The 21,794-nt window shown below is 35.2% G+C and overlaps 1 protein-coding gene and 1 non-coding gene across 3 annotated transcripts in view; both read right to left on the bottom strand.

Moving 5' to 3' along the window:
* LOC138708622 (dipeptidase 1-like) overlaps nt 1–19,789 on the bottom strand; it is an 817,747-nt gene extending 797,958 nt beyond the window's left edge. For both annotated transcript variants that reach the window (XM_069838726.1, XM_069838727.1), the window contains exon 1: nt 19,668–19,789. The gene's annotated coding sequence lies outside the window, so the exon portion shown is untranslated. The remainder of the gene's footprint in view (nt 1–19,667) is intronic.
* Nucleotides 10,176–10,248, bottom strand: TRNAK-UUU (transfer RNA lysine (anticodon UUU)). The gene has a single exon. It is a non-coding gene; the product is annotated as a tRNA-Lys (tRNA).
* Nucleotides 19,790–21,794: the final 2,005 nt, after the last annotated feature.

Raw genomic sequence — 21,794 nt, 5'->3', positions numbered from 1 at the left:
TCCTGAAACAAAAAATCATAAAAAAAGACCCGTTAACTTAAAATCTTGTCCACATACCATCATACATTTCTCCAATCGAAATCAACTCGATTGGTAGCGAAGGCAAGATGGTTGACAGCTTGTGCTTCCCCCAATATTTCCATTTGCGCAGCCCTCCGGCTCCTAATACCGCGTTTCCTCAACCTGCTGATCACAGTCTATGAAGAACCGGGAAAGTTAGATGCTGCTCTTATTTCGTTAGCAGTCCGGAAGGGGTCCGTCGAACTGTCTCGAATAAGAGAGCATCCTCTTCCAATGAAGAAATCCACGGACGCCCAGGAATAGGGCGATTTTCGACCTCCCCTGAATTTTGTAACGATGAACCCCCTCGCGGCTGTACTTCCAAGAACACTGACCAAACGGCCAGCAGATCTAGCCCCATATCCAGCCCCAACTAGAGCTATAACTCGATGTCTCATGTCACGTCGGTTCGCCATTACGATGAGAAATGAGGGATGACGATAATACTTTAGTGTAGACAATGACTATTTAGCGTGATATAGAATTATTGAAATAAGGGGCATCTTGCACAGTAAGAGTTAATACATCAACCGTAAATTAAATATTTAAATAACAGGATATAACTGAAATCCAATTATTGTTGCGAAACTAATCAAATTAAATCTAATTACATTAAGTAAACAAATCCCAAGTTATGACACCACATTGCTACAGCTAAATTGTAGGTTATTAACATAAGCATTGAATAGGTCCGTGCTTATGCGTTAGACGACAAAACCAAATATCGAAAGTTCGAATCTTGCAGCGGAATGTAACTTCTTGCTTTTTATAATGTAAATCAGACTTCTAACTACAATCATTCATATTTCTTACATTATTTATTAATATTTATAGCCAACATTGCATTTGTAAAGAAAAGACTTCAGAAATCTCATACGGAATTTGTGATCTGTAGTGACATAAACATAGATTATCTCTCGGAACTTTTCCGTAAAAGTAAATTAAATTCACTCCTTGAAACTGGAAACTTTAGTCGTAGAGTCATTTTCCCACCGGCATACAAGCTGAAGTAGCACAGCCATTGATAAAAGTTTTGTACACAGAATTAGACTGACAGAACCTATTCGACAGAACCTATAATCAATGGCTTGTCTGAACATGATAAACAAATCCTAAGTGTTTCCAATGTCACTGAACAATTTCAAAATATTAATTTAAAAACTAAAAAAGGGTCGTAAGCGCTGTATCTAGTGACTATTTCATTTATATCTACAAAATTAATCTTGGAACAACGTATATGATACTGGTACTACTGATATTAAGAGTAAATGTATTGTATTTTTCACTTTAATTTCAGAATCACTTTAGTGGATGTTCTCCACTCAATGTTGTGAAAAAATTCAAAAGTAAAAACATGTAGATAACGCAGGGACTTCAAAATCTCATGTATTAAAAAGAAGAATCTATATGTATTGAGTTGCAATGTAATGATCCTCATGTTCTTAAATACTACAAGAAGTACGGTGTAATTTATAAAAAATTATGAAAGAGGGAAATGGTATACATTTGAATAGAAAAGTACAACATTCAGATAATGCAAATAAAGCTATTCGGAATATTATTAAAATTAAACTTGTAGATATTCTAAGAAAGAAAATATTTTTTCATTAAAACCAGTGATTATAAACTAGAGGATCCCAAATCTACTGCAAATTCTTTTAATGTCTTACAGTATATAGTACAGAAATATTATTGACAACTTAAACATTCAGGATATTGCAAAAAATACTGCAATTGGTTACTTAAAAGATGCATTTAATAATTAGTATTAATATACGTAATTAGTTAATAACTGCAACAGTGCTTTTTCATTCAATCATAACATGAATAAAATTGAATGCACATTAAATTAAACACTATTGCAAACACGTAGATAAAATAGTTAAAATCGACTTAAGGGATGAGAATGAAATAATCCAAAGCTACACTTTTAACAAAAATTGTTTTGTGCGAGTGCATTTCTTACACATATGGGAAAGCTACTAATAAAATATTGTAATAACTACTCAACAAATGACATAGCCTAAGGACTCTAAACCTTTGTAAAAGTTTGTCTGTGTGGCTTAGGAATATTTTTTTAATTTCATTTTAATTGTTAGTTTTTAATACATATGCATTTAAATTATATGTGTGTATCTATAAATGCATTCATTAGATTAACGTTTATAATATTATAAATTGTAATTTTGTATTGTTTGTGATCATTAACACTTAATCTGAGTACTTTGTAAAACTCTATTTCAACGTTATTTAGCTATTTCAAAGTTATTTAGACAAAAAAAATCGTTGTGTAGACTAGGAATCGAACTCGCACTCTTCTACACTAGACGCAAAAGTCTTAGCGTCTGAGCTATTGAAACGACACGAAAGCTTTACTTTCTGTGCGGAGTGTCGATCTAGTCATGAAGGTCCATTGTCGATTTAACTACTCGATTTATGTATATATTTATCTTTTATTTACGTAATATTATCATATTTTTTGCAGTTTTTGAAGTGAATTTCGGAACGATGCTAGTAACAAACCAAATAGCCTGAATTGAAGTAACTCAACATTCGTTATCTTGTGTATCAGTGCTCTGGTCTCTGATCATGCGCAGTGTCTTACATCTGAGACTTAGGGATATTCAATTGTCTCATCCTTTTCTAGGGAAACTGTACAAAGTAGGAATATAAACAAAACACGTCAACGATAGTAAATAATAGAATTATGTAATTGATTGTAGCCAAGATGACGATTGCCAACGATATTTCTTTGGCGATTTGCGTTATAAACAATGAGAAGCATCTAAATTTACTGATGAAACATAGTAAAATGATGTTAATATAACAAAATATTAACAATTTTTGCTACAGCAATTACGCTATATACAGCAAGTGGCATATAAACGAAAACTAGAGAGAAATTTTTATATTGATATATTATTATATTTCTATTTTTGTAATTATATTCTGTAGTCTGTTGTATCATTCTGTATTATATGTTCTGTATTAACATATAAATTATTATAACAAAAAAGGATAGATCGCAATAGATGGCCTAAACAAATTCTTGCCTATGTACCAAGAGGAAGGAGAAATCTGGGGAAATTTGGGAAATTTTAATATATGTATATTCTATATTCATTTCGTAGAGATTCTATTAAATATATTCTTCTCATTTCTACAACTTCTTGACGGCTTTCTGTTTACATGCGTCATTTCCCTATGCAGTAGCTCTAAACACCGTACACAGACTAACATTAATCTTAATAGTTACTTACTTACTTACTTGCAAATGTCTTTTAAGAAACCCAGAGATTCATTGCCGCCCTCACTTAAGCCCGCCATCGGTCCCTATCCTGTGCAAGATTAATCCACTCTCTATCATCATATCCCATCTCCCTCAAATTCGTTTTAATATTAGTCTCCCATATATGTCTCGGCCTCCCCAAAAACCTTTTTCCCACTGGACTCCCAACTAACACTCTATATGTATTTCAGGATTCGCCCATACGTGCTACATGCCCTGCCCATCTCAAACGTCTGGATTTAATGTTCTTAATTATGTCAGGTGAAGAATACAATGCGTGCAGTTCTCCGTTGCGGAACATTCCCCATTCTCCTATAAATTCGTCCCTTTTAGCTCCAAATATTTTCCTAAGAACTTTATTCTCAAACAACCTTAATCTCTGTTCCTCTCTCAAAGTGAGAGTCCAAGTTTTACAACGATATAGAAAAACCGGTAATATAACTGCTTTGTAAATTATAATTTTCAGATTTTTTACCTGCAGGCTAGGTGACAAAAGCTTCTCAGTCGAATAATAACAAGTATTTTCCATATTTATTCTGCGTTTAATTTCCTCCCGAGTCTCATTTATATTTGTTACTGTTGGTCCAAGGTATTTGAATTTTCCAACCTCTGCGAAGGATAAATCTCTAATTTTTATATTTCCATTTCGTACAATATTCATAATCATATACTTTACTTTTCGGGATTTACTTCCAAACCTATCGCTTTATTTGCTTCAAGTAAAATTTCCGTGTTTTCCCTAATCGTTTGTGAATTTTTCTCCTAACATATTCACTTCATCCGCGTACACAAGAAGCTGATGTAACTCGTTCAATTCCAAACTCTGTCTGTTATCCTGAATTTTCCTAATAGCATATTCTAGAGCGAAGTTAAAAAGTAAAGGTAATCGTGCATCTCTTTGCTTTTGCCCGCAGTAAATTGGAAAAGCATCGGATAGAAATTGGCCTATCTGGACTCTGCTGTAAGTTTCACTGAAACACATTTTAATTAATAAAATTAGTTTCTAGGGAATACCAAATTCAATAAGAAAATTATATAAAACTTCTCTCTTTATCGAGGCATATAGCCTACCTTTTTGAAATCTATGAATAACTTATGTACTGTAACCCTTATACCTTATACCTTTCGTCTCGTTTCTCTTATCTATACTCTAACCACGACGTAAATACCAGATCACTTATCTGTGGCACGCTAAGTATACCTCTTCATAGAACATCTTGTTATTCATCATCTTTTACAATATCCACCTCGCGTCAATGGAATTCCTTGTCACAAAGTATTAGGGGCTGCAAGACAATAAACACCTTTAAGAACAGCTTAAAAGATAACCTTATTAGCATTTCACTCCAATCATACTGATTTAAACTATCACTGACTACATTGTTACTTTTTTCTTTAGACATCATCCTGATTGTGCTGTATTTTAATTGTCTCGTAATAATCTCTTTCTATTATCTAATATTATTTGAAATATATTAACATTCTATGTATTTTAGTTTAATTCTGCTACACAGTTTATTTCAGTGTTTAATTAACAGTTCATAGTATTTTGTTGTTTAATTTGTAAATAACTTTTGTATACATGTAACTCTCATCTCAATCAAATTGTTGGATTCTTTGTAAGTTCATGCATATGTATATAAACTTTTTGCTGGTTGAGTGGAAGAGAAGGCCTTACGGCCTTAACTCTGCCAGCTAAAATAAATCATTATTATTATTATTATTATTATTATTATTATTATTATTATTATTATTATATACTCCCATTTTTCTCCAATATCTGTCGAATACAAAAAATCCGTTCAATATTCGATCTGTTACGCCCAAAACCTCACTGATGATCCTCAATAATTTCATCTAATAATCTTAATATAAAACAAAAGTCGAACCACCAATATAGCTCAGGAAGTAATGACTTGGATTCGTGATCAGACACTGTGCTCGATTGGAATCACGCTTGGGCTGATTACTCGGTTCAGTTTTTCTCCGAGACATTCTGTGACTGTAAAAGTAATGTCAAATAATCCTATGGCGAATCCTCGCCATATCGATGGCCCAGAACCTGACTGTTTCAAGTCAATTTTACTATTTTTTTTTTTTTTCAGGAGAGACATTCAAAGCTACATGAAACTATTTGGAATAGTTTCATAGGAACCTTATGGAGAGGAATATTTATAATTTTGTTCGATTAATATAATATGCAGACAAGAACTGGAACATAATATAACACAGGTTTCTTTCTTATAAAAAGTTAGACTTAGAACAGTCTGGTTCTCAGCCATCGATATATCGTCTCGGTATTGCCAATTTCACCGATGCTTAATTATCTCGCAGTTGAAACAGCATCTTAAACATCGGCATACTCGATTTAAAATAAAACCTTAAAAAATAAGCATGCGCATGCCACATTTTAAATATTCTTTACTTCTTTATCTCAATTTAACATCTCTTTTTAGGTTCATTTATACGACCCACGTCGCACAGGCCTTTCAGGACCTATCGGGAGAAGAATTATTTTTTACTTGGTTATTTAACGACGCTGTATCAACTATGAGGTTACTTAGCGTCGATGGAATTGGTGATAGCGAGATGATGCCGAGGATTCGCCATAGATTACCTGACATTTGCCTTACAGTCGGAGAAAACCTCGGAAAAAATCCAACGAGGTAATCAGCCCAAGCGGGAATCGAACCCGCGCCCGAGCGCAACTCCGGATCGGCCGGCAAGCAAGCGCCTCAACCGACCGAGCTACGACGGTGGCTGAGAGGAATTAATCTACTGGATCACATACATACTTTTTTGACCACGCAAGTACAGCTGTCAAAAGAAAAAGTGGCCGCTCTCCTGGAACAAAGTTCCCTTCAGGTATCTTCGCTACAATTCGGAGACAGGCGATGTTACATGTTGTTGGACCACGTTGCCTGATATCTATAGTTATAATGGAAGTATTCTGTGTGTTATCGATAGCATAATGGTAGCGTTCAGGCCTCTTATTCATGAGGTCCTGCGTTCGACTACAACCACGTGCTTTTTATGTTCTTTTTTGTTCTGTTTTTGAGAGAGACAAACTATACATAATGGCTCCTTCTTCTTTTACGATTATTTTAGTAATTACATCAGGTTCATTAATATATTATGCCATGACTTTATCATTATGATATTGTGGCTGCAAATGGAAAGAAAAAAGATTTTATTCTCAATAAAAATATCTTTCGTGGCATAAACAAAACAAATTTACTGGCGTCGGCCTTAAAACATTCCAACAATTAAGCGATCAAAAAACAAAACAAAAAGCCATAATTCAATATTTAGTCTATCTTCCTCTTATCTCGATCATCTTGCAGTCGAGTGGGCATGGAATTGACTAGTCTATGCAAATAGCGACTGTTTTTAGACACGATATTCCAGGCATTCTGAACATACATACATAAGTGTTCTGTCCATGGGCAGGTCTTTCATTGCAAACCCAGCAATCTCCAATCTTTCCTATTTTCTTCCTTCCTCTTAGTCTCCGCATATGATCCACATATCCTAATGTCGTCTATTATTCTTTTCAACCAGAGACCCAACCAGTTACTTTTTATCTTTCTAATCAGTTTCAGCATCATTCTTTCTTCACTCACTTTTTCAAACACAATTTTATTTCTTATTCTGTCTGTCCACTTCACACGCACCGTTCTTCTCCACATCCACATTTCAAATGCTTCAATTCGTTTCTCTTCATTTCGTCGTAATGTCCATGTTCCTTCCCCATACAATGCCACACTCCACACAAAGCACTTCACTAGTCTCTTCCTTAGTTCTTTTTCCAGAGGTCCGCAGAAGATGCTTCTTCTTCTATTTAAAGCTTCCTTTGTTCATGTTTGCAGTTTTTCTTGGGAAGGATAGGCCTAAATGCGGTAACATCCCGTTGCTTTCCGCACACCACTATCTCTTTCGCATCTTTTTAAATTCCAGGGGACCCAAGCGTGGAGATGAGGAGAGTGGATTTGACTAATTGGGCCCTCCGGACTTCACCGAAAGTCACGGCAAGGGTTAAATATTAATGCTATCAGGATGTTTGACCCTATCAGAGATCGGGAAATCTCAATTAGCCTTTGCCCCCCGCATCCTGGACTAGCTTCTACGAATCATCAGAAAATCTTAGAGTGTGATTAGGCCAATTTTTCCGAAAATGTTTCCACACTTTTGCCCTCGTAGGTCAGCGGACGAACGTCGGAATTTAGATGTCAACGTCTCAGGTTCAATTCCTCGTTACTCCTTTTCATTTTATTGTGGTTCAAGATAGTATAATGTAATAATACAAAAAGAAAAACTAATAGCAGTATTATGCAACTGGATTTTTCCAAACCTAATATTAAATTTATGTTATTTATATCGCTAAAGAACGATTACAATATAAATAACTTGAATATTATTTATACAGTATCACTAAAGAACGATAACACAATATAAATGATAAATATCGGTTTGTTTAATTAATATAATATATTATATTATACGTGTTTAATTATCTAAATAAAGTAACCCATTTTACAAAGAAAGATGTTTATTTGTGTTATAATAATTACCTACATAAAATACAGATTATTTATATTGCGAAAGAACAATAACAATATAAATAACTTGAATATTATTTTATAATGCTAATGAAGGAAAACAGAATATAGGGTAAATGATAACTTGAATATTGTTTATATCGCTAAAGAACGATAACAATATAAAAAACGCGAATATTATTCATATCGGAATTTCACAGATTTATTACAGATGTGTTTAAGAAATTGTAGAAGAGTAGTAATTAGTAACAGTGTCCTATTTATTTTTCTTGGAGCCAAATTTGTAACTTTTAAAAGTGTGGTTACTATGTTGAAGTGTATGTGTTGCAACGGATGCTTGATTTGTTATGTATGTGAGTGAGTTATAGGATGCTTGATGTCGTCGCAATGTCGTAATTATAGTTTGATTGTGTTTGTGTGACTATTGTGTATTAATTTATGATGTATGGTATGGAAAGCTGCATATTTGTGTTATAGAAGTGTTACGTATGTGTGTTGTTAATGTTTTTGTATGTTTCAAATTGATAACTGATATTTATTTTGCAATCGCAATGCCTAATTTACGGATTGTTTATGTTTTGTTTACATCGCGTAAGCTAATTTAATTTTCTTTTCCATTTCTCTTTATGCTTATCTGTTTTGTGTATAAAACTATAGCCCTAACATACATATGTAAAATAGGGCTAACCCCCACTGGAGATACAATAATAATAATAATAATAATAATAATAATAATAATAATAATAATAATAATAATAATAATAATTATTATTATTATTATTATTATTATTATTATTATTATTATTCATATCGTTATAAAACGATAACAGAATACAAATGATGACTTGAATTTTATTCATATCCCTAAAGAACGATAACAAAATATAAATAACGTGATATCCATCAAGAACGATAACTGGATATAAATGATAATTTGAATATCATTTACATCGCTAAAGAACGATTAAAAAATAAAATGAAAACTTGAAGAAGGCGCGAACCCACAACCTTTGAATCATTAAACAAGCACTCTACCGCTGGTCTGCGAGGAGCAGATATGGAACACTTCCATAGTTCCGGAACTGCTTGTACAAGCACATGCATCGTGTAACATCGCCGCGACCCGAAGTGGACTTTGAAAATATTCGCTGTTCACGAGTGCGGCCACTTTTTTTTTGACAGCTGTACATGGAGGGATCAGCTCAATTCCAGGGCAACATCCGATACAACACAAAAATTTTAAGATACAGTATTACACACTATTCACTCACATAAATGAAAGGATTAAGGGAAGGATCGCAGTCCATGGCTGGACTTTCAAGAGGTACAATCATAGCATTTGCCTGGAAATAACTGAGGAATCCACGAAAAACCTCAGTTAAGATTACCGGCCCTGGAATCGAACACCGGACCTAACGAATGCAAGGCTAGTCCTCTACCACTCCGCTAGCTCGCTCGGTCACATAAATATTATCATAATTTGAAATAAATTAATGCTTGAAAATATTGTAATGATAAAATTATGGGAAAGTAACAAAAATTAAATATTTCTGTTACATATACTATAATATACAAAATAAATTAGACGAAGATATTGAAACAAAAAGTTAAATATAGGATAAACAAATTTAATATAACGTTGAAAATAAAATTTAAAACTGAAATCGGAAAAAAATGCGTCACTAAATTTGAACTAAAAAGTCTTCAAAGGTGCTCTTCTGTTTGTGAATCGTGAATTCGAAGGAAAAGGCAAACATTTCAAGCTATACACACACGATTCCTTCGCTCTGTAATAGGAGTTACATTAATTATACCATAATATCACAAGAGAAAATATAGATATAATTTTAAAAATTTAGAAGCTAAAAATATTGTATAAAATACAGTTCTCGCTAAAAAATATTGGAAAGGACATATGGATAGCTCGAATGAAAACAGAATTGCAAAGGTACTACCACGATACAGACCATGAGCACGTCGAGATCAAGCCGAAATCTAGATAGGGGGAACAATTTGGAAATCGGAATGTGCTTTTCGCTGCCGAACTGCGATCGGAAGAACATGAAGAAGAGTACTGCTGAGAAAATATATTGAAGTAATAAACTTATTAACACAATCCCCCGCCATGTGCATCTGCTTGCTTCTAATTTTTCTTCTTCAATGAATTTATAGCAGTTAGCTACATCAATATTATAATTTAAATTCTCAATCACAAATACTCTCACTGTGACGCATGTTCAACAATATATTAGGTAGCATAAAAATTACACCCAAACAGGGACTCGAACCCTGGACCCTTAGGTTAAAAGCCTAATGCTCTACCGACTAAGCTATCCAGGCTCACATAACAAGTTTGGCGATAGGTTTAGTACAATATCCTGGGACCTCCTAAGAATCGTCTGGCATTGTCCAGTCGACCGCCTGGTGGCGTAGGTATACATCTGTCACATTGTCTGTGAATATCGTGACGTCAGAGGGGAAGTAGCCGCCACACCATTAGCACTATTACCCATATTAAGAACATGAGACGTGCAGAAGCTTCAACTTAATTATATCATTAATAATGTGTAACGCGAATCACACCCTTTCCAGGAAGAGTAGTTTCATTCACGGCTATTTCTTACACAATATTTTAAAGATACAAATTCCCGGGTGGCTCAGTTGGCAGAGCGCTGGTACGTTCAACCAGAGGTCCCGGGATCGATACCTGGCCCCGGAACAATTTTTCCCTTGAAATTATTCAAATCTGCTTTACAGGGAGCTTTACTTGAAAGACTAGATTTGCAAATGTACATTAAATAAGAAGTTTTAAGGCCCTTGGTTGCCATTCGTTTAGTGAGAATATTGATGTTTTCTTACAAATACTACACCAATTGAAAATTATTGCGAACAATGCTACAATTAAGAGATTCTACTGATGATGTCAGAAGCTTGTGGTGTGTGACAGTCAATTCAGTATTGTATGCTACACAGAAAGCATACGCTATAAAATCTTAAATTTGTTGTTAGTGATTTCGTCGGTTTTATTTTAGATATGCTAAGTAGGCAAGTAAGTAGTAAGTGCTTTATGGGTGCTTTCCGTTTGTCACTTTGTTGAACACACAGCATTTGCCCTAGCTAAAAGAGGTGTCAGTTAACCATGTGTAAGTAACCGGTGATTATAAATGATGCACTGAAACTATACACAACAGATCGTAACAAGTCGCAGTGCTGTGCTATAGTGCTTCTCCTGTAAATTCCATTCCATTCCATCTTAAAGTTCGTAAAAATGTGCAAGGAATGGACATGGATTTACCTAAGTTCTTACTGTTCTTCCTCTAATAAAAATGGTTACGATGTTGCCGTTACCATAGCCAAAGAAATTACAGGGGCGCTTGGCATTCGTGTATTTCAGGAAAGTACAGTAAACTGAGAAAAAAATGATACGGGTTTTATAGAACCCCAGAAATTGCGTGAAAGGTTTGTCCTCTCGTTTGGATATTAATGTGATATTTATTTTTTTAACTAATTTATTTTTATTTGTAAGGATTGTCAATATGACTGAAAAAGAAATAAACTTTATGCAATTCATGCGTTAATTTATTAGTAAATATTTTTCTATTTTTTATTTAACATAGGCCTATACCATAGACCTGTACAAGTTTTTACAAAGGGATTACTGTGTGTTATTTGAAATATCTATTACTAAGCCAGCACGATTGCTAAGCAAGTGACGTCAGAAGCGTGACGTAACTCATTTCTGTTGTTAAGTAACTGACATCAGAAGTAGGAATTTTCGTAACGTATTACTTATTTGGCTCTGTAGCTTTAGTTCTACGTTAACATTTCTTTGATAGGTCGTGTGCTGTGGCAGAAATCGTGACATTTGTGGCTACATAATATATGTTATTTTAATTTCGTGGAGATTGAGTGTATGTTTATTGGTGTTATGTTTAGTAGTGGCGAGCGGTGACATTTTTCAGGGGGGATCAGCAATAATAGAACTGTCATGACATCATTTAATAATAAACAGAAAATTTAAAAAATATATATATTAGGTAATACGTATTACAACGAAAATAAGACTTACCAGTTACCACCTTCACGACGTGTACATCAACAGAATTCTCCTCTCTCCTTTTCGGGCAAATTTTTGTATGACGTCATCGTAAAAATGTATTTGGCTTTGAATTTTGTTCAATAGAGCTTTTTCAATCGATAACAGTGAAAGTCGCGAAAGCTTGTCTTCGCACTGAGTGTTCCGTACGTAACTCTGTACGCGTTTTAAACAGGAAAAAGTACGTGCCACTGTGGAGGTGCTCACTGGAATTGTAGCTATTAGGCAGCATAATTTATAAACTTCTGGAAATGCCTCTTCTCCTAACTCAGTGTCTTTTAAAAACTTTTCTATCTCAGTCACTGTCCTGCCTGAAAAGTCTGACAATCTATAAACAGCCACTAACTCACTTAAACAACAGGATTAAAACAAAAAAACTTCCAAACGAAGTACCGATGCTTAACAAACGGTCCAAAATACAACATTGTGACTGTTGGCAGCCGTGACTGGTACCACTGCCGGATGGCAACAATTCAGACGATGCAGTTGGTAAGAGTGCAATGGACTTGCATTTCGAAACGAGTCCCTTTCCATGTTTACTAAACAACGTAAAACACACAATATTGTTTTAATCCATGTTACACTTCACAGACACACTTTCAATACTTAACTGATAATGCACAAAAACAATAAACGTACTAATATATTCTTTCTAACACGAATGGAGACACGGAAATTGTTTATCAGGGATCGCCCAACCGTATTTACTATTCACGTAGACAAGGGAACAGATATAAATCTGCTAGTCCAGTCCGAGCTGACGGGTTCCCGTGCGCTGGACGAGTCCAATTCTACAGACGTTGAGCGCTGAGGGGAGGAAATAGATTGAAGTCGTCAATATTGTTATGTCTTGAAACTTTTTAAAATTCAAACATGAAATGTAATAAATTTTATAAACTGATGATACTTAGGGGACTAGGCTACTCTTACTAGTCCATTGGCGGGACGCCACTGATGTTTAGTATCATTTCGACCAGACTATCAAAAATTGCGCTACTTGGTGGATGCCTAAAATTGATTGAATATATATATATATATATATATATATATATATATATATATATATATATATATATATATATAAGAATGTAAAGAAGGGCTAGGCAAGTGGAGCATACAGTATAAGAGCAGCGAGCAGTGCGGCAGCTGACAAGGAAACATTTTTTCTTCCACCATGTTAATAATGTCAAAACAAGTGCTAATAAAAATGTTGGACACTCGAGCGCATTTATGAGGGCCGTAAAATTAAGTTTGCTTTGGACCGTTTACAGAAAGAAAACACAGTTTCTTTGAAAACATTTATTGGAAAAGATACAACAATTGTTGAGTTATTTTTCAACATATTCCCCACCGGAATTGAGACATTTGTCATACCATGGGATCAACAGAGAGATGCAGACGGCTGTCACACACTGGTTTCGATCCCAGGCGGCAGACTTCTACGACACAAGGATATAAAAATTGATCCCACTGTATGTGAAACTGTCTCAGTTCCATGGGGAATTTATTTAAAATAGCTCAATAATTCCTGCATGTTCCAATAAATCTTTCCATGAAATTGTGTTTTCTTTCTGTAAAGGGCTTTCGTAATTGCACTTGAGTGTCCAAAATTTGTATTAGCACTTGTTTTGACATTATTAACATGGTGGAAAAAAAAACTTTTTGTCTGCCCTCATAAGAAAGTTTGCTTGTGAGAGCGCTGTGTTGGTTCTGTTACATGGTCAGAGATGGATTTATATATTTGTATGCTGTACGACAACACTTTGAAATTGAACATAACGAAATTCATTGTTTAAAATATTTCAATAACATGTGAAAATGAAAAGAGTCCAAAAGATTTGTAAGTAAATCAAATGTGTAACAGATTTAAAATAATTGTTGGCAGGGTAAATATTTCTTCCGTTAGAAATTTGAAATCCCTTTAGTACTTTCATTGTAAAGATATTTATAACAGTGTAGATTGTTGGATATATTTAGGATGTAGCAGATCTTTAGATGTATATTTGTCCATGTTCTTAGAATAGGTCAAACTTGTTCAAATTAATAAATACAGGGTGTTAAAAAAAGGATACAATATTTTAGAAGGTGATTGTATGCATCAAAAGAAGAAAAATCTCTAATAAACATGGGTCCTACAATGCATATTTTCTGAGATCTGAACACTTGTTCACAGGAGATGCTCAATGTGACGTCCATTTATGGCAATGCAATTTTCTGCCTTACGATACAGCAGGCTACCAGATAATCATACCGTAGTTGACACCCCTGGCATGGAATACTGATACGTCGCAAGGAATACTGAAAAGAAAAGTCTGGTTGCGGATACGAGCAGGGTTCAGCAGAGATGGTGTTGTGAATTTTCGTAATCAGCATGTGTGGGGTGATGAAAATTCCCATGCACTTGAAGTGACAAAGCATCAGCACCGATTCTCAATCAACGTATGGGTAGGCGTTCTTGGCGATAGATTAAGGGTCATACGTGCTACCACAGAGATTAACTGGAGCTCGTTATCAGGACTTTCTTATTAACGTATTGCCTACCTTGCTGGAGTATATGCCATGTCAGCAAAGACTACAGATGTACATTTTTTCCGCAATGAGCGTGAACACCTGACGCTGACATTTCAGGACCGCTGGATTGATTGGGAAGACCCCGCACCTTGCCCTGCTCATTCCTCAAATCTAAATCCCCTAGACTAGGGGTCGTCAGCACAGAGCACGCTGGGCTAGCATCTCTTACCCGCTGAAAACGCAGTGCACCCTAGTGCACTGCGTAGCTGCTAGCGGGTATGCTATCTCTGCCTATTGCACGACAGTGCACATGGGACAGCACCGCGTACCCATTGCACATTTCAGCGAGTGCTGACGACCACTGCCCTAGACCTTTGGTTATCAAGAACAACCAGGTGAATTTCAAAGATTGCGCGATTCCCTACGCCGAAGGATAGAAGAATGCATTACCAAGAATGGACATCACAATGAGCACCTCCTATGAACAAGTGTTCAAATCTAAGAAAATATGTGTTGTAGGACCCAGGTTTATTAAACATTTTTTTCTTCTTTTGATGTATACTAAAGCACCTCCTAAAATATTGGATACAACACTGTGTATATAGTATAATATATATTTGTGTACAACCAGTTGTTTCATGAACTTTATCAACATTAGGCACTATTTTGACCTATTACAATAAAGTTTATGGGATAATAATAATAATAATAATTATTATTATTATTATAATTATAATTATAATTATAATAACTAATATCCTGCGAAACTAGAAAATCAGATATTTTCAGAAATGCTTTTAGTTCATTATTATAAATATTTAGGTGTACATTTGTCGCAAATTATCAGGACATAACAAGCAAATTAAGGATTTTTTATAAAGAGATACGGAGAAAAATGGAATTAATTTTAATTTCGCTATCTTACCTTCAAGAAGAAAAAGAAAGAAAAATTGCACAGTTTGTGGTGGAAATATGTAATCTGCGGCATGTGAAAGAAACTCTTATAGCACAATAGGTGTCCCTCAGCAAATATTAATGCTAAATCGCTGCCCAAACTTGAATTTGGGTGCTACAACCAGTTGTTTAAAGCTAATACCAAATACCACTGATTTTAGGTCTGCGGGCCTTACTAGCAAGTGCCTAAGCAGAGGTGAACGAATATCCAACCAGAACGAGGTAGCCTACCCTACGATCAGTACGATGATCTCCCAGCCGTTTTAGATGGCTTTTGAAACCGGATATCGCTAGCCATTATAGCTCCTCAAATTCATCACGATGCTGAGTGAGCACCGCTCCCATACATGGGCAAAATTTCATGCAAAAAATTCCTTCTGCATTCGGACTCCAAGTAGCACTTATTCCTATTCCGTAAAGTGCGTCTTACGTAAGATGCCTTCTATCTATTACTTTCCGTTGAGAGGAAAGACATTGCCCCCGTGCTACAGATTCGAATTTGAAAATAATAATAATAATAATAATAATAATAATAATAATAATAATAATAATAATTCGAAGCAAAATTATTGTGAGGGTATGTGAATCAAGTCAGTGTTTGTGCATCATAACTATCATTTAACTCGCCAGAATATGAATTTGGGTCTTAAGAGTGGAGAGCCAATACCCTATTCTCCGCGGCAAATTTCCTGCATATGACGAGAACCAATAAAAGATCGCTGGGTTGTGCGACAGAGTTACGTCTCGTGCGAGAGACTTACGGCGATACCGTAGCGCAGTGATGTCAATCAGAGCGTATATGCGCTACGAGAACGCTTGCGCTACTGGAGCACGCAGAGCGCGCCAGCTACGAATACGAGCTTCAGTGAGGGTTGTACAGTGTACAGTTGGCATTAATCATGCACCAGCGAAGAGATCGTATAACAAGTTCCAGGTCGAATGAGCACTGCAGTTCCTATGCAAGGAACAGGAAGGAGATAATACAGTGCTTAATATGTGGACAACATACGATTAGTAAGAAAAGTAGCATACAGCGACATTATTCAACATACCATGAACAAACATACAGAGATATCGAGGGGGAAGAACGATTACAATTATTACATACATTACAGACTACCGTAAGTGCAAATATCTAGATTATTTACTATGTATCAATTAATTTATTATTTCTTTATTGAGGGTCCTTACAGGGAGTTATCCCCAATTACAAGCACACCAACATAAAGAAATACAAACAACAAGTTAAAAACAAATGATTCATAAACATGTGCTGTAAACACAAAGTCTACAAAAGTTCAGTGTATATACTAATGTGATAAACTTCTAATTTCCAAATACGTAAACTGAATTGACAGATGTATAGGGCTACATAACAAAAAAATCAAGTAGAGTTATTAAAGAGGTATTCAATTGAAGACAGTCCTGTAGGCCTAAATAAATAGTGTTCAAATTTAATGTATGGGCTATTCCATCTCAATTCGACCGAAATATAGAGAAAATTGACCTTGCATTTTTTAAATACAATGAAACTTTTTCTGTCCGTTGACAACTGCGATACAATGCTTTGTGCAAAGTTTGAGACATCAGAACTTAATAGTGTTTAAATTAAAAATATTTTAATTTATCTTATTTTCACAAAATTAGCAACTTTAAACTGTTGTGGCTCCGAAACCCTTTCACCCAATGATCAAAATCATGGTTTATTTTGATGCTGAGAAATTAAAGTTTATATTGACATGTAAACAGTTTTTCTTACTTTTTATGGAAATGGAGAAATTTAGATTTTTCTTCATTAAGACGCCTTTGCCCACGAAAAAATATTTTTAAATTATATGGTTAGATTCCGCATTGAAAGTACAAATAAACACATATTTTTTACTGGTGCACCGTTGAAAAGAAAGTATTGAAAATATCAAATAAAGAAAATAAATAGTACGCGCGTGAACTAACCAGCTGACTGTGAGACGGGACCTAGCCGAGACAAGCAAAGCCAGGAGACAAAACATGTGATGTTTCGTCTAATAGCGCATAGCTGGGCCAGCTTTATCACAAGTTTTCATGAACACAGGAGTAAAGTGACGCCCAACGCTCGCTTATCTCCAGTGCGTGCGGTATATACTGCTCCGTTCAAGTCTAGGCGTGTGAAAATAATTCACTTTGTCCGCCCCTGTGTCTTGCTCTTATCTGTGTTTACGGCATCCCACTCCAGCACTTAAGCACGGGAAGGAATCGAACGTCCGTTATGCGCTCTTTCTTTGACATCACTGCCGTAGCGGAAGGGAGGACATAATCCTTGTCCGGCTTCGTTAACATTTACCATGTCGTAGCTTCTATGATAATCAAACAATCAATCAATCAATTAATCAATTAATCGCGCTGTAATTTTTATGAATGATAGATCAATGTCTGAGAAAAGCACAGAAAAAAGTCGAAATATTTCTTTTTAAGAGAGAGAAAAAATTGGTAATTTTGTAGTGATCTGTTCAAAATACACAAGCGTCAAAGTTGTTATTTTTCACTTTGGATGGAGGGGGGGGGGGTCAAAGCGTGAGAAATGTTGAGAAAGAATGGAAATTACTTTTAAAAGTTGAAGCTATTCATAATCTTTACTAGTTTCCGAGTTACGGCGAGCTAAAGGACCGTTTTCGTTTAACAGAAGACTGAAGACTGAACCTTTTGCCTTTTAAAAGAGAAAGAGCGCTTTTATTAGATCAAAACCAATCGGTCCTCGCGGCCGTTTGCCTTGGTGACGCTGAATTACGACAGTTATCCAAGTAACTGTCCACCATCTAAGGAACCATAACTGATTTAATGACCCATTCGCGGTTTCACCTTAATGCGGCTTGCACTGAGACATGCATGGCTTAATCTTTGAGACAAGCATATCAACTACGAGCTCAAAAAACTTGTAAACTCTACATATCAATAATTCCCATTCGTGAATGTTACGCATCTTTATAATAATTGCACAGAGGGAATGGTTTGACTTAAAATTACGGGTTTATTTCCGGTGTACTTAGAACTTGATTCTCTTTATAACTGGCAAGCTACTGAATTTCAGGATTAAATGAATTCCCGACCGCCAATGTCTTCACTGATAGCGATACTCCTTTATTAGACAACGTTGTGCTCCTTTGATTCGCGGGCGCCATGAAGCCGTTGAAGGTCATATGCAGGAGATTTGCCGCGGAGAATAGATGTCTGGATATTTTGTCAAAAGAAAGCAATTGTACGCTACACTGCTTATGTCAGCCTTATTATTATCTATGCATCGCTTCTGTCGTCCAGTCTGCTTTCAAAATTCTGAAAGTTACAAGTTATAAAACAGTTACATTACCGATTGTTGTATATGGTTGTGAAACGTGGACTCTCATTTTGAGAGAGGATAAGAGGTTAAGGGTGTTCGAGAATAAGGTGCTTAGGAAAGTATTTGCGGCTAAGAGAGATGAAATTATAGGAGAAAGGAGAAAGTTACACAACGCAGAACTGCACGCATTTTATTCTTCACCTGTCATACAGTAATTAGCCCTCAACAACAGACGTACTGTACGTAATGTTAGCCGTCAACAGACGTGCGATCTCATACTGCTGTTGTATTAGTATTTTTGTCTGCACAAGAATGAGGCAATGGATGTGAAATAACTTGGGTGATGTTCTTTTACATTCCTTCGCTTAATTTGAAAAAAAAAACAGAGATAAAATATACTGCAATATTTTATTTATAGAATCTTAAATGCTCAATGTCGTGACAAATACTGCTTGGAAATATATGAGTACACATATAGACGCGTTTATCAAAACTCAGTACGTATTAATGTTCAATTTTGAATTAGATTAACGGAATAATGGGCCTATACATTTAGGGTTATATTCATAGACATTTCGCTAGTCCGCGCTACGAGCGTGCTAAACTAGCCCCTGCTATCGACTGGTTACTTGTACAGGATTCATATCATATCGTATCGATAACACTGGTTTATGAATACGAAAAACGTTAGTTCACTGATCATCCACAGGAAGCCCACGCTAAGAATGTCTATGAATACGGCCCTTAATGTTTAAATTAAATAAAAACTGAAATAATATAAGTTTTAAGCAAAAAATTGAAATATTCCAAACACTGCCTACTTCATATGCAGTACACTTTCAATAGGCAATCATTGTTTATCACTCTCAAGGATGAAATGTTGTTTACCTGCAGAGTCAACCTCGCTATCCTCATCTTCTGTCCACTCAAGCACTGTCTCATTAAGCTTTCATCACTAACACTAACTTTTGCAAAGGACTTTGTGTAGAATCCATTGCGATAACGCAGAAAAACAGTCAAATGACACAGACGTGCAGCTTACGAGACCGCTAGCAATATACTGTGTATAATATCTCCAGTACTACAGAAATAATTGAGTACCACTAAGTGAACTGGGCAACTGGCTTCCCGCCAGAAAGTACACAAGCGTTCACATTCGTAAAGTGTCGGGAACCGGTTCATTTCCACATTAACATTTTTTGAAGCTGTCTCAGAGACCGCACCCTTGTGGTTGAGGGTTAGGAACATGTAGCATATATGGGTGAATTAAAAATGCATATAGAGTGTTAGTTGAAAGACTTGAAAGGAAAAAAACATCCTTTGAGGAAGCCGAGACGTAGATGGGAGAATATTAAATTTGATTTGAGGAAGTTGGGATAAGATTGTAGCAGCGGTAACCAAAGCGGGTGTCGTGATTACATCGTATTATAACAGATAGGCTATTCAAACGGGTACGAGAAGTTTCCTGTACATAGCTGTGTGTTTCATTCACGTACTGAAGGCAAGCAGTGGCGGTATCATGTCGCTCTACAAACTCTCTACAGGCAGTAAAACGTGGTTTCATAAAGAATGAGAAGGAGAACTTTTCTGTTGTTCTGTCGGACAAAATATAATATGTTTACTTTGCTCAACGGTTCAATTAGGAGTATATAGAAACATTAATTGCAACGCTGAATAATGTAGCATTGTTATTATTATTATTATTATTATTATTATTATTATTATTATTATTATTATTATTATTATTACTGACCACTAAGTATGTGTTTCTATAATTCTTCTGTACGTACATGAATATTGATACTTTTATATCTTCTCCTTAATGGATAAAATTATTAACTTTTATCTCAATTTTAATCTTCTTAATCTTTAGATGAGGGTAACTATTTATTAGTTATTCATTTAATAATAATAATAATAATAATAATAATAATAATAATAATATTGTAGAAAAATTGATTCAAAATTATGTGCCAACGAACTGTTAAACGCCAGGAGTCGACATGGTCTTAATTCATAGCCAGGAAAAGAAAGATGACATAAATAAATGTAAGAAAGTCAGCTACCTAATGGGGTTTGAAATATCTCGTGCTCTAAAGCGTTTTAATAGAACAGAATTTCTCAAAGAGTAGTGATTAAAATAGCTTAATTAATTTGTCCATAATAAGTTTTTAATTTTGAAAAACTATGACTTTCTCGACCAAGTATCGAGAGAAGAATTTAGAAAACTCCTGATTATATTCAAGAGCAAGATTAAAAAAGAAGCAAGAAAAATCGTATTTTATTCACTGGCACTTGATGACAGCAGTGACATTACTGATACAGCAAAGCTTGAGATTTTTATCTGCGGGATTGATCAAGATGTTAGTAGGAACCACCACTGGCTGTAGTTTTCATGCCAAGTACCTTTCCTCCGTCTCCTTACTTCATAGGGTGTCTGTCGCATGTAATCACTGCAGCTCGAGTTTTGGTCACCAATGTAGGAACTGGATTAATCTTGCTCAGAATAGGGATTGAGGCGGGCTTATGTGCGGGCGGCAATGAACCTCCAAGTTTTCTAAAAGCCATTTGTAAGTAGGCATTATTATTATTATTATTATTATTATTATTATTATTATTATTTATATTAAACAATTTTTCTGTGAATTTTTATGAAAATATTTATTTGATTCAAATATTCTCAATCATAATTATGTTTCTGTCTTGTATATTAATTTAATTTATGGCCACGTATGTCATGAGACGTTTCTATAATAACATTTCCGGTGTTTCAGTAATTATTTCTTACAGCGTTTTGTATTGTTCTGACGTCGAAGAGGTACAACATCACATATCCTGAAAATCTAATAGCTCAGGAATTTGTGTGTGAATCCACACGGTATATGTATTTGCTTCTTGTTTGTATTTTCATGTACTTTAATTCAAACTTTGATCTGTTAAAACACACATAAACAAGAGATCCTATTATGAAACATATCGCACTACGAGTACAATATTTCATCCAGTTACATTTTC

The sequence above is a fragment of the Periplaneta americana genome, chromosome 11 (genome assembly GCF_040183065.1).
Source record: "Periplaneta americana isolate PAMFEO1 chromosome 11, P.americana_PAMFEO1_priV1, whole genome shotgun sequence".
Classification (NCBI taxonomy): Eukaryota; Metazoa; Arthropoda; class Insecta; order Blattodea; family Blattidae; genus Periplaneta; species Periplaneta americana.
Note: the sequence above shows the minus strand (reverse complement) of the source record. Positions and strands in the feature narration are given on the sequence as shown.